This window comes from Balaenoptera ricei, chromosome 9 (genome assembly GCF_028023285.1).
Source record: "Balaenoptera ricei isolate mBalRic1 chromosome 9, mBalRic1.hap2, whole genome shotgun sequence".
Taxonomy (NCBI): Eukaryota; Metazoa; Chordata; class Mammalia; order Artiodactyla; family Balaenopteridae; genus Balaenoptera; species Balaenoptera ricei.
This window is the reverse complement of record NC_082647.1, coordinates 63677200-63688649: the sequence shown is the minus strand read 5'-3', so window position 1 is coordinate 63688649 and position 11450 is coordinate 63677200. Positions and strand designations below refer to the sequence as shown.

The 11450-nt window shown below is 37.1% G+C and overlaps 1 pseudogene; it reads right to left on the bottom strand.

Annotated features, from left to right (window-relative positions):
- Positions 1 to 4152: 4152 nt before the first annotated feature.
- On the bottom strand, positions 4153 to 10352 carry LOC132371531 (large ribosomal subunit protein uL6-like; annotated as a pseudogene).
- Positions 10353 to 11450: the final 1098 nt, after the last annotated feature.

Below are 11450 nucleotides of genomic sequence, written 5' to 3'. Positions count from 1 at the left end.
AGTCCAAACAAACAAAGATAACAAGCAAAAACAAGAGTCTAATACAAGTTCAAATTATTTCAGTTACTCAGAAATCACCTCCTGTCCCTACAATTCAGTGACGATTACAGTGTAAAGTTTCATGGCAGAAGGGCAATTTTCCCTGCCCTCTCACTCGAATATTCAGATGCTCTTCTACTGTGGTTTGTAGGTGTATTTCCAGTTATTAAGCAATTAAACTGAACCAGGTAAATAGGAATGGAGAACCCATTTCACTGATAACTCACTGGAAGGTGTTATCTTTCTTCCATTTCCTGTTTTTAATCAACAAGCCATCTCCAACCTATATCACAAGAAATATTTGATACTTGTTTTTGCTTCTATAAGAAAATATATTCCAGGTTCTACTATGATGCATGGTCATTACTTTCTTTGATAGTCCACAAAATTCTATTTATTTGAATTATAGCATTACAAGAAGTATAACTGCTTATTTTGCCCTGGGAAAATATATTATCACTTCCAAGAGGGGAGTCAGCAAACTGATATGTAGTTTGGGCTGGTGGAGCGGAAAGAATATGTGCTTTAAAATCAGAGATTTATTTTATTTTACAAACACTTACATATTGCTCACCATGGGATTCTAAACATTTTATAGACGTTAACTTATAACAACCCTATGAAGAAGACTTTATCCCCCAAGGATCATCATTCTCAATCAAATTTCATGAATAAGGATACTGAGGCTCAAGTGGCTAAACAACTGACCAAAAGTCACATAGCTTATAAGTGGTAGAATGAGGATTTTAAATCAATCAGCCTCTATTCCCAATATGGGGGAAACATATCCCACCTCAGTAAATTGTAAGGATTCAATGAGATGTTTAAGGGCTACCTCCTCTCCCTGTGTTCTGCTTCCTTCCCTAGACAATGAAATATGCTCAGTATTCTTCCTTAAAACAAATGATTTAACAAACAAAAAACAACACTGTCTTACTCCACACCTTCTTCTCTAAGATTACCTGATTTCTCTCCTATTCATTGTCAAATTTATTGAAAGGACTACAGCTGCTGCCTCTATTTCCTCATCCACCCTTTACTCTCTCACTTACCAGCTCCTCCACTCTGTCTTTGAGTCTTCTCCTCTTCACACAATCTGTTTCTATTATGGTCACTAATGACTTTCAAATTTCAAGTTCAATGGAGATTTTTAATCATTAGTTGGTAGCAGTCAACACATTTGAACACTCCTTATTCAGATTACTCTTTTCTTTTGGTGCCCTTGATTCAAAATTCAGAGTTCTGTCTTATGATTCAATTTTCTCATACTACATACTCTGCTGACATGATAATATCCACTACTCTGACTTCAGTTTCCTTGTATGTAGGTTCTTGTGAAATACCCTGGGTTCCAGTGTAGTATCTCTTGCCCTAATGCCCAGCTGCCATCAGCTGCTGACATCTATAGCAAATAAAACCTATGACTTGTTTCCTGATTTGTCAGGCTAATAGCGCTCTTACCTAGTCTGACTAGGGAGACTACTATTTTGCCATGTGATACATTCAGTGGTCTTCAGATACCCACCTGGGCACCCTCTCTTCAGTCTCACAGCATTGTGGATACTGCAGAGGCATAACTGCTCCCTTTCCTCCCCATTTTCTGGGACTATTTTACCCAACTGGATAGACTTCGTTGTGGGGTGCTAAGCCAGATCACATCCCAGATATCTGCTTCCTCCTTCTCTAGGCTTAAAGGAAAACTAGAAAGTCCTGCAGAAAATTGCAAGTATGCTTTTGCCCTTTTCCAACTGGTCATGTTACTGCCTAACATACCACCTGGGTGGCCACATGTTACATTGGCATTCCCTCTAAGGGAAACTTGAATTTTTTTCTAATATGTAGGTAAGAAAGTGAGAAACAAACACCCTTGTTCAGAACTCCTGAAAATTTATCTGGTTGTTTCTATTGCTGGAATTATGATGTTGTGGACTGAACAAGAGAGGAGGGGAGGAGTAAAAGGATTGTTTTACCCTCTAATTTCTGTCTTTGTAGAGCCAGCTCCCCTCTGGCAATGGGAATAGCTACTTTCATTTTTATAATACATACCTGACCTTATAATTTGTTGTTCCCTTTCCTGTGGCTAAGATATAGATATAGCTGATATAGATTTGTGACAACTACAAGTTCTATAGGTCCTTTAGGGCCTGTTGATGGATAAAAGAAGGTTAAATGAGATAGAAAATTAACCATGTTTCTAACTCTGGGGAAGTGTTCCATGGGGTAATACGGGCCAGTATACTGACCAGCATCAGCGGACTCTGACCCTGTCCACTTGGCCCACCAGACTCTAGGGGAGAATCTGAAAGGAAACACTGCTAGTGCTCTCTATGACACAAAAGGATAACCAAGTAGAGGTTTTATGCATAAATTCACTAAATCTCCAAAGACAATTTTAATGACTTCTATTTCAGAAGTTGGAGATATGACATGATACGATTTCTGATTATGCCTTTCTGTGGGATTCTGGAATCTGTGGTAAAGATCACTGAAAGTTTGAAAACGGCATCTCTAAAATTAAAATTGAGTAGCCTATGGTCATGTTTATTTGCCGAAGGCATGGTTGATGATATAAAAATATGACCTATCTCAGTTGGCTAGGCAGCATCTTAATAAATGCACTGACTCATGCTGTGATTTCAGTCACCTGAGATGAGTTTTTTGGATTAAACCCTTTTCCCCCTGATTCCAACTTATTTTTTGTCTTATCTTTACTACCTTCAGCAAATTTATGTAGACAGCCTGTGCAAATGGTGGAAGGAGGATAAAGAAACCTCTTTTGCTTTGTAAATTTGTATTTTGATTTATGTGATATTAAAATTATTCAGAGGTGGTTAAAATAGGGAAACATTTACCCAGAGGTAAGAACCTGAGTGAAAATGAGAAACAGCTGGGGGTATCCAGCTAAATGGGTTTCTTATAAATATCCACTGGAATTATCTGGGGCAAAAGAAGACAAAGATTTAGAAGTGTGATATACCAAAGGGCTCTAGAAATTGCTTAAAACAGATCTTTTCATGCTCATAGTAGAAAATAGGGAAGTGTTAAGAAGGCAATTATCACCTGTAATCTAAATATCAATTGACTACACACGTGGTAACTAATGGACTCAAACTATGAAAGTGAACTATAGCTTCTGCAAGGAGTGAAAATAGCATATTCACTCATTTATTCAAAAATTATTTATTAAGAATCTGATATGTGACAGACACTGGGGTTTCAGTGACAAACTATAAATTGGCGAGACACAAAATAAGCAATGAAATATATGGATAAGCAAAATACTCAAAGGTTATAGTAGGTTCTGTAGGAGAAGTAAGCAGATGTTTTGATAGAAAAAAGAGAAGTTCAAAGGGGGAAATCTATTCCAGATAGGATGGACAAGAAACACCTCTCAGGGTGTGGCATTTCATCTGAGACCTAAAGAATAAGAAGAGCCATGGGAAAGTGGTCCAGATAGAGGTGAGAGTGGATATGAGGATCTAAGGCTAGAAAGGCTCCATGTCTTCAAAGAAGACAAAGAACAATGCAACTGAAGAAAAAGCTAGGGAAAGCACAATGGGTAAAAATCCAGACAAGAGTTAAAGCATGCAGTATCTTACAGATCAGGATAAGGAGTTTCAATTTTATTTGAGCACAACAGAAAACCATTAAGAGGTTTTAAGTAGGGAAGTGATGTGATCTGAATGGTTTTTCAAAAATATTTGTTTTGTGGAGAACTTAGAAGGAAGAAATGAGAAAGTCCTCAGACTAATTAGAATACTAATAGTAATACAGGCTAGAGATGATTGGGGCTTGGACTAGAGAGGGGCAGGGGAGGCAAAGAAGAGTGGATTGAACAGACATGTATTTCAGAGGTAGAACTAACAAACTTGAAATTGAGCAAATACAGTTTATAGAGATAGACGAATTAAGGATGATTCTTGGCTTGAGCAAGTGATGGTTCCATTGTAAAAACAGACGACAGCTTGTGGATAGAGAGGGTAATCAGATGATCTGGGTTTTTTGTTGTTGTTTTTTCAATAGAGGCTTTTATTGCATCTTTAAAATATCACAAGAAGGTCTTAGGAGTCATCAGGCATCTTATTGTTTCCATAGCTAGACAACTCTTAGACTTTATTCATCAGCCTGCTGAACTTTTCCTTTTTCAGAAACATAGACACCATCTCCAAATTTTCTGATATTCTCATTTATAACTGTTCTGGCTTGCTGAGTCAAAATAGCTAAATTTGATACATGTTTAGTGCCGTTTCCTTCAAGAATTAACTCATCATTCTGGACTCAAGATAGTGAACAAAGAACGCCTTGTCTCATGCAAACCCTGCAGATGTAGTTTTCAACCAAGAAATTTCTAATTTCAACAAGAGACCCATTCTACATAATGAGGTTGATGGGCAAGTGGCACAAACCTCACCTTGCAACAGGAGCCCAGTGTGACACCCTTGATCATGTTCTATGCATGACTATAGATAGTGTGAACAGTAACCACTTCCTTTCTATTTCCCTACTATTTGTCAATGCTGGGGTCTCTTCACTCCAAGGAGACTGAATTCTACATTGATGTGACTGAAGTTCCTCCACAGAGTTCCTCTGGGGTCCTTGAAAATAACTGTGCGTCCTTTCAGAGTGATGTCAACATTTTCTGGAATGTCAACAGTCTGATGAGAATCATCTTCGTTCTCACAGTAGAGGTAGCAAAAATCGTAAGTGATCTGTTTTGAATGTATTATGTTTGAATTACCCTAGGGAAGACATCAGGAAGACAGCTGAATATATGTGACTGAAGCTTATAGAAGAGATCTGGACAAAAGATACAAATTTGGGAGTCATCAGCATGGAGGTAAATATTATTTATGGTCATAGGACTAGGTAAGATCATCTAAGTGCCATTTGTTATGATGAGTAATATGTGTGTAGAAAACCTGAAAGTCTTTTGAGAATAAAATCTGAAACTTAAAACTATTTTTGCTAAAGAAATCATCACAGAGGAGTGACCCACACTATATTTGGGTTTTGTTTCTTGATTCACCTATGCCTAAAATTTATTCTATTTAGTTGTACAAGGCTTCTTGCATTCAAAGGATCTCCTGTAATTCTATCATTTTATATACTATTTTCAAAGAATAAATGAGCATGTTAAAGATGTTGGTGATTTACATGAAGACTTCGTCAGAATAGTTAAATCTACAAAAGACAAAGAGCTGGCTGATGAAAGTGTTGACAAAGGTAAGGCTATGTGTTGAATGACAGAAATAGTTTTCACAAAAATGCAGTTCAGAGTGATGACTTGGAATGTTAGAAATAAATGATATTAGTTACATTAAAAGTTATATATTTCTGTAGAAACAATTATTCAAGTAGAAGATTGGGGATACATATCTATGTAATAGTTGTTTTTTTTTTAATTTGGAGGTTAAAAAAAATAAAGGTTAAACTTCAATTAACCATGTGGGATAGGTACTTAAAATAAAATGTAAATTTAAGCTGTGTGGTAATCAGTTAAAATCAGATAGACCTGAAGTGTAATCCATGCCATCACTTCCCAGCAATGTGTCTTTGGAGTCTTACTATCTATGCCACTTGTCAAATTCTCATAATAACAGTCTAGAACATAAAGAGCTTTCCTCAAACATTGTTTGAAGGGATTTTTCCATGTTACTAAGCATATTACAAAATTATTTTAATAGTTGCACAATGGTCCATTTACTGAAAGTTCTAAGCCATCATTTATCTATTATCCTTTTGTTGGATGTTTAGGATATTTTTCATTTTACATTATTATCATAACTTTTTATTTGTTTTGAATCTCAGTCCTTGGTATTCTGCAGCAGCTCTGCTATACACACCCCCCCCAAGTCTATTCACTTGACCCTCTCTTACAGGATGTTTAGATAGCCTCTACTCCTTCACTCTCCTCTCATACCTCCAATACCTCTTCTCTATTTTTCCCCTTAGCTTGTTGATCTTGCTTCCTATGCTAAAAAAAAGAAAAGAAAAGAGAAAAAGAAGCAAACAGAAATTCCAAGCTGCTACAATCAAGTCACCTATTTGTATCTGTGCCTATACATTCTGTCTTCCCTTCTGTTACTTTGAATGAACAGCCTGTGTTTTCATTGAAGGACATTTCTTCCACTTGTACACCTGCTCAAACACATTGCTCCAGGAATTTTTGTCTTGGACATTATACCTTTCCCTCGACTAAATTATTCCAAGAGCATACAAGCATTCTTCTGTTTATCCCATCTTAAAAAAATCAGAAAAAAAATTCTCAATACCACATCCTTTTTCTACCTTATCTGCTCTCCTTTAGAGGAAAACGTCTAAAAGTTTTCTTTATAAGCTGTCTTCAGTTCCTTTCTTTCCATTCTCTTGAATCCTGTCCAATTAGCATTCCACCCCATATGCCATCAAAATTTCCCTCAAGGTTATCACTACCTCCATATTTTAAGCCAATAATAAATGCTCCATCCTCATCTTATCTAAAAGACCAGCAGTACTAATAAGGCTGAGGATGGTCTCCTTAATATACTCTCTTCACTCAGCACCCAGGTTTTCATGTGCTCTTCTTTCTCGCCCAATTTTTATAGCTGCTCCTTCTCATTCAGTTTTGCTGGGTTTACAGTATCACACGACCTCCAAACACTGGAAAAGCTCGAGCCTCAGTTCTACTCTTAAAACCTCTTGATTTTATACCATCAGTCACTGCCCTGTGATCTCATCCATGAATTTTTTATGCTGAAAACTTTCAAATTTATATCACCAGCTCAGACCCCTCTGAACTCTACACTTAGATGTACAACTTTCTAGTAAGATATACCTGTTGGATGTAAGAATTTCAAAGACTAAACTCATGATCCGTACCTCCAAACCTGCCCTTCCCACAATCTTTCTAAAAATCAATAAAATCAATCTTCCTAAAATCAATCAGTATATCAATACTCTCTTTCCCATTTCTCAGGCCAAAAAAAAAAAAAAAAGTCATTCATGATTTGATTATTCTTTTTGCCTCTTATACTTTTCCTCTGTCAGCACACTCTTTCCTTTCTACCTTCAAAATGCAGGCAGTGTCTGAACATTTTTCATTATTTCCGTTACTCCTATCCTAATACAAGCCATCACTATCACTCACTCAGATTACCATAACCTTCTGGTTCAGGAGTGTGCACTTTTACCCACAAGGATCAGATAGTGAGTGTTTTAGTTACTGCAGGCCATAAGGTCCTGTTGCAGCTACTTACCTCTGCCACAATGTGAAAGCAGCCATCTACAGTATGCAATTTAATGAATGTAGCTGTGTTCCAATAAAACTATTTACTAAAACAGGAAGCTGGCCAGATGTGATCTATGGGCTGTAGTTTTCCAACACCTATTCTCGTTTGTCTCTCTGACTCATCTTTCTTTCCTAATATCTATTCTCAACACAAGGGCCACAGTGATCCCTTTGAAATGAAAATCAAAGCACATGATACATCTACTCAAAACTGCTTGTGCTCCCCATTTCACTCACAGGAAAAGCCAAAATTCTTAGTATGGCATACAAACTTCTAAACAATATGTTTCCTCAATTTTGCTCCCTGTGATCCAGCCACATTGATCTTTCTGCTGGTCCTTGAACTTGCCACATGCATGAGGGCATCTGTCCTTTCTATGTCCTGTCTGAGAACCCATGGAACTGCAAAGCTCACTTTCCACATTCCTTTAGGTCCCTGATCAAATGTCACATTTTCAAGGAAGCCTTTCCTCCCTAAGAAATTACCATCACCCTCCTCTCAACATGCCCCATTCTCTTTTCCTGCTTTATTCTTTTTCCACCATTACCAGCTGGTATGCTAAAAAGTTTAATTTTTATTTGTTTGTTCCCGCCTCAGAATACGTCCCATTACAATATTGGATATACTTGAGGATAAGTTTGTTTTAATGGTTTTCTATTTTATCCCCAGAATCTAGAACAGTTTCTGGTATATAATTTGGGACCAGTAAATAAATATTTGTTGAATGAAGCACCGTAAATGAACATGGGGAGGGCAAGAGAGAGTTCTTGGCCTAGATGTACCGAAGAGAAATTACTGCATCACATGGTAGAAGTTATTTAAAACTTCAAATGTAATACACCAAGGTTTATCTCTAAATTTTTTTACGTAACGTTTTGATGCCCTTTTTTCCCCTCTGTTTCTGTGATGCTTAATTTTTTGTGTCAATTTGATTGAACTAAGGGATGCACTGATAGTTGATAAAACATTATTTCTGGATGTTTCAATGAGGGAGTTTCTAGAAGAGATTAGCATTTGAATTGAACTGAACAAAGCAGATGTCCCTCCCCAATGTGGAAAGGCATCAGCCAATCCCATTGGAGGCCCATACAGGACAAAAAGGTGGAGGAAGGGTGAACTTCCTCTCTCTCTGGTTGATCTGAGACATCCATCTTCTCTTGCCCTCCTGATTCTGACTTTCTGACTCAGACCAGTACTTACACCATTGGTCTCCCAATTCTAAGGCTTTCAGACTCAGATTGAATTCCACCACTGCCTTTCCTGGGTCTCCTGTTTGCAGACAGCACATCCTGGGACCTCTTGGCCTCCTTAACTATGTGATCCAATTCCTATAATAAATCTCCTTTTATCTCTATTACATCTATATCTATATTTACTATTGGCTCTGTTTCTCTGGAGAACCTTGACTAATATAGTCTCCAAAATGAAAATGACTGTTTATTTAACATGCTTTCAGTATTACCCAACTGAACTACATGTACACGGTCATATGTATACTATTTTAGTTTACATACTAATCTCATATTTTTCTCCTATTATGTTCATAAATGAAACAGATAGGTCCAATATTTTACTTAGGAGCAAAGAACTTCAGAGACTACTTTAAAGCATTCTGTGTATTATAGCACTTACACCTCTAAACTCTAATCATTATTTTCATTGTTGACAACTCCCATTAGATCAGCATGCTGTTGAGTATATCTAACTAATTTAACTAGTAATTTAGTAACTAACTTAACTGGTAAGACCCAAGATCTCCCAATTTCAGGTGTGAGAAAAGCACAGAATGAATGAATGAATAAACAGATGAATCAATGTTTAGCAGTACTGGCATCAGGGCTTGGGCTCCCTTACTTCTAGTATGGTCTTCTCTCCACTACCGCATGCTTCTTTTACAGTGACTTCACAAATACTTGTTAAGAGGTAGACAGTCCCCTGAACTTCAAGTTCTAAAAACAATGACAAAAAACCAAAAGCCCTACACACCCAACTGCCATTCTAACTAGACAACAGATAATTCATGAAATGAAAAGACTAATAAAAGCAAACCACAGAATTGGTTTCACAAGGTTATTCTGAAAACAAATGCAGCAATAAATCAGTCAGTGGCTTGGTGTGAAAAGAGAACCTGGACAGAATAAAGAACGGCTGCTCAACAGATGAATGGATAAAGAAGATGTGGCATGTATATACAATGGAATATGACTTGGCCATAAAAAGAAACGAAATTGAGTTATTTGTAATGAGGTGGATGGACCTAGAATCTGTCATACAGAGTAAGTCAGAAACAGAAAAACAAATACCATATGCTAACACATATATATGGAACCTAAAAAAAAAAAAAAAAGGTTCTTAAGAACATAGGGGCAGGACAAGAATAAAGACACAGACATAGAGAATGGACTTAAGGACACGGGGAGGGGGAAGGGTAAACTGGGACGAAGCGAGAGGGTGGCATTGACCAAATGTAAAATAGATAGCTAGTGGGAAGCAGCCGCATAGCACAGGGAGATCAGCTCAGTGCTTTGTGACCACCTAGAGGGGTGGCATAGGGAGGGTGGGAGGGAGACACAAGAGGGAAGGGATATGGGGATGTAAGTATACTTATAGCTGATTCACTTTGTTATACAGCAGAAACTAACACAACAATGTAAAGCAATTATACTCCAATAAAGATGTTAAAAAAAAAAAAAAAAAAAAGAAGGGCTGGTAGATAAATCCCTTCCATGATTCTATAATAGTAATTCTTAAATGTATTTTAGTTTGGGTTTCTGAACCCCTGGCATCAGTATCACACAGGAAGCTTGTTAAGAATTCAGACTTTGTGACCCCCCCCCCCAACCCAATCTCCGAATTTCTGGAGAGCTAATCCTGGAATCTGAATTTTAACTACCCCTCAGATTCTTATATACACTTTAGATTTACAGTCAGAGCCTTGCTACTCAATGTGCTCTGGAACCAGCCGCAAGGACACCACTGTGGAAGGTGCTAGTGATAATGCATATTCTCAGGCCTCTCCTCAATCCTACCAATCAAAGTCTTCATTTTAACAAGATCCCTGGGTGATATGAATGCAAATTAAAATTTAAGAAGCACTACTCTTGAGAGCATCTTTCCATAAGCAATGAAACATAAAGGAACTATTATTTCCCCTATTAGCTAGTCTTTCTTTACACTTTCCCTTAATCGCTCTCCAATGTTACTTTAGAGCCCTACATGGAAACTAGACCATTAATTTACATAAGATAGAATTATGTAATACATAAAAACAGAATGGTCGAAGAGGAAAGGACCTTAGAGAGCACCTCTTTGAACTCTTTCATTTTACAGATGCAGAGAAATCAGACCCAGAGAGGTCATCTGGGCTCATGAAGATAACTGATGGTTAAGCCAAGAATATATTTCAGGCCCCCTGATTCTGATTTCCTGGCTAATTATATGCTGTTTCCTTCCAGAAGAATTTTACTCATAATTGGGATTTTACTAAAAATTTGGCCTTTAACTTATACAGCTTTTTTTCAAAGCAAAGTCAAATAGTTAGCTAGTAAGAAATCCACTGTTAGTCAAATGTGACATCATCAGTCATCCTAAAATGGGGACTAATTAAAAAAAAAGGACTAGGCTCCTCTATAATCAGGAAGATTATTTTTTAATCTAATTCATTTTTCAGAATAATTACTCAAAATGAATCACTGTCAGTTTATAATAATAATCAGAGAGGAGTTAGAAAATATTGGTGATATTGCAGGGTTCAATTTCTTCCCAAGATAAGAAGATCAAATCAATCCAACAACTGGGAATTGCATTACAGCTATTTCTAAATGGAGTTTAGCTGCATCATTTTACATTCCAGGTTCTTTGGTCTCCAATGTTCAATTTTCTTGTGTGAAAAATATATGCACAGTGGATATAAGATGGTATTTTGGAACTAATTACAGCCTCTTTCAGCTTCCTAAAGGAGGCTTTCTTAGCACAAGCAAATGCCTTCCTTTATTTCTTTCTTTGCTTTTTGTCTAGTCAAAAAGGAATGACAAACAACTCAGTCCTGAATGATTCTCTTTTGAGTTGTGAAAGGGACAAATAAGAAAGGAATGTGCCAGTAAAGCAATAATACAGTGAATTTACATATTAATGATGATCCAC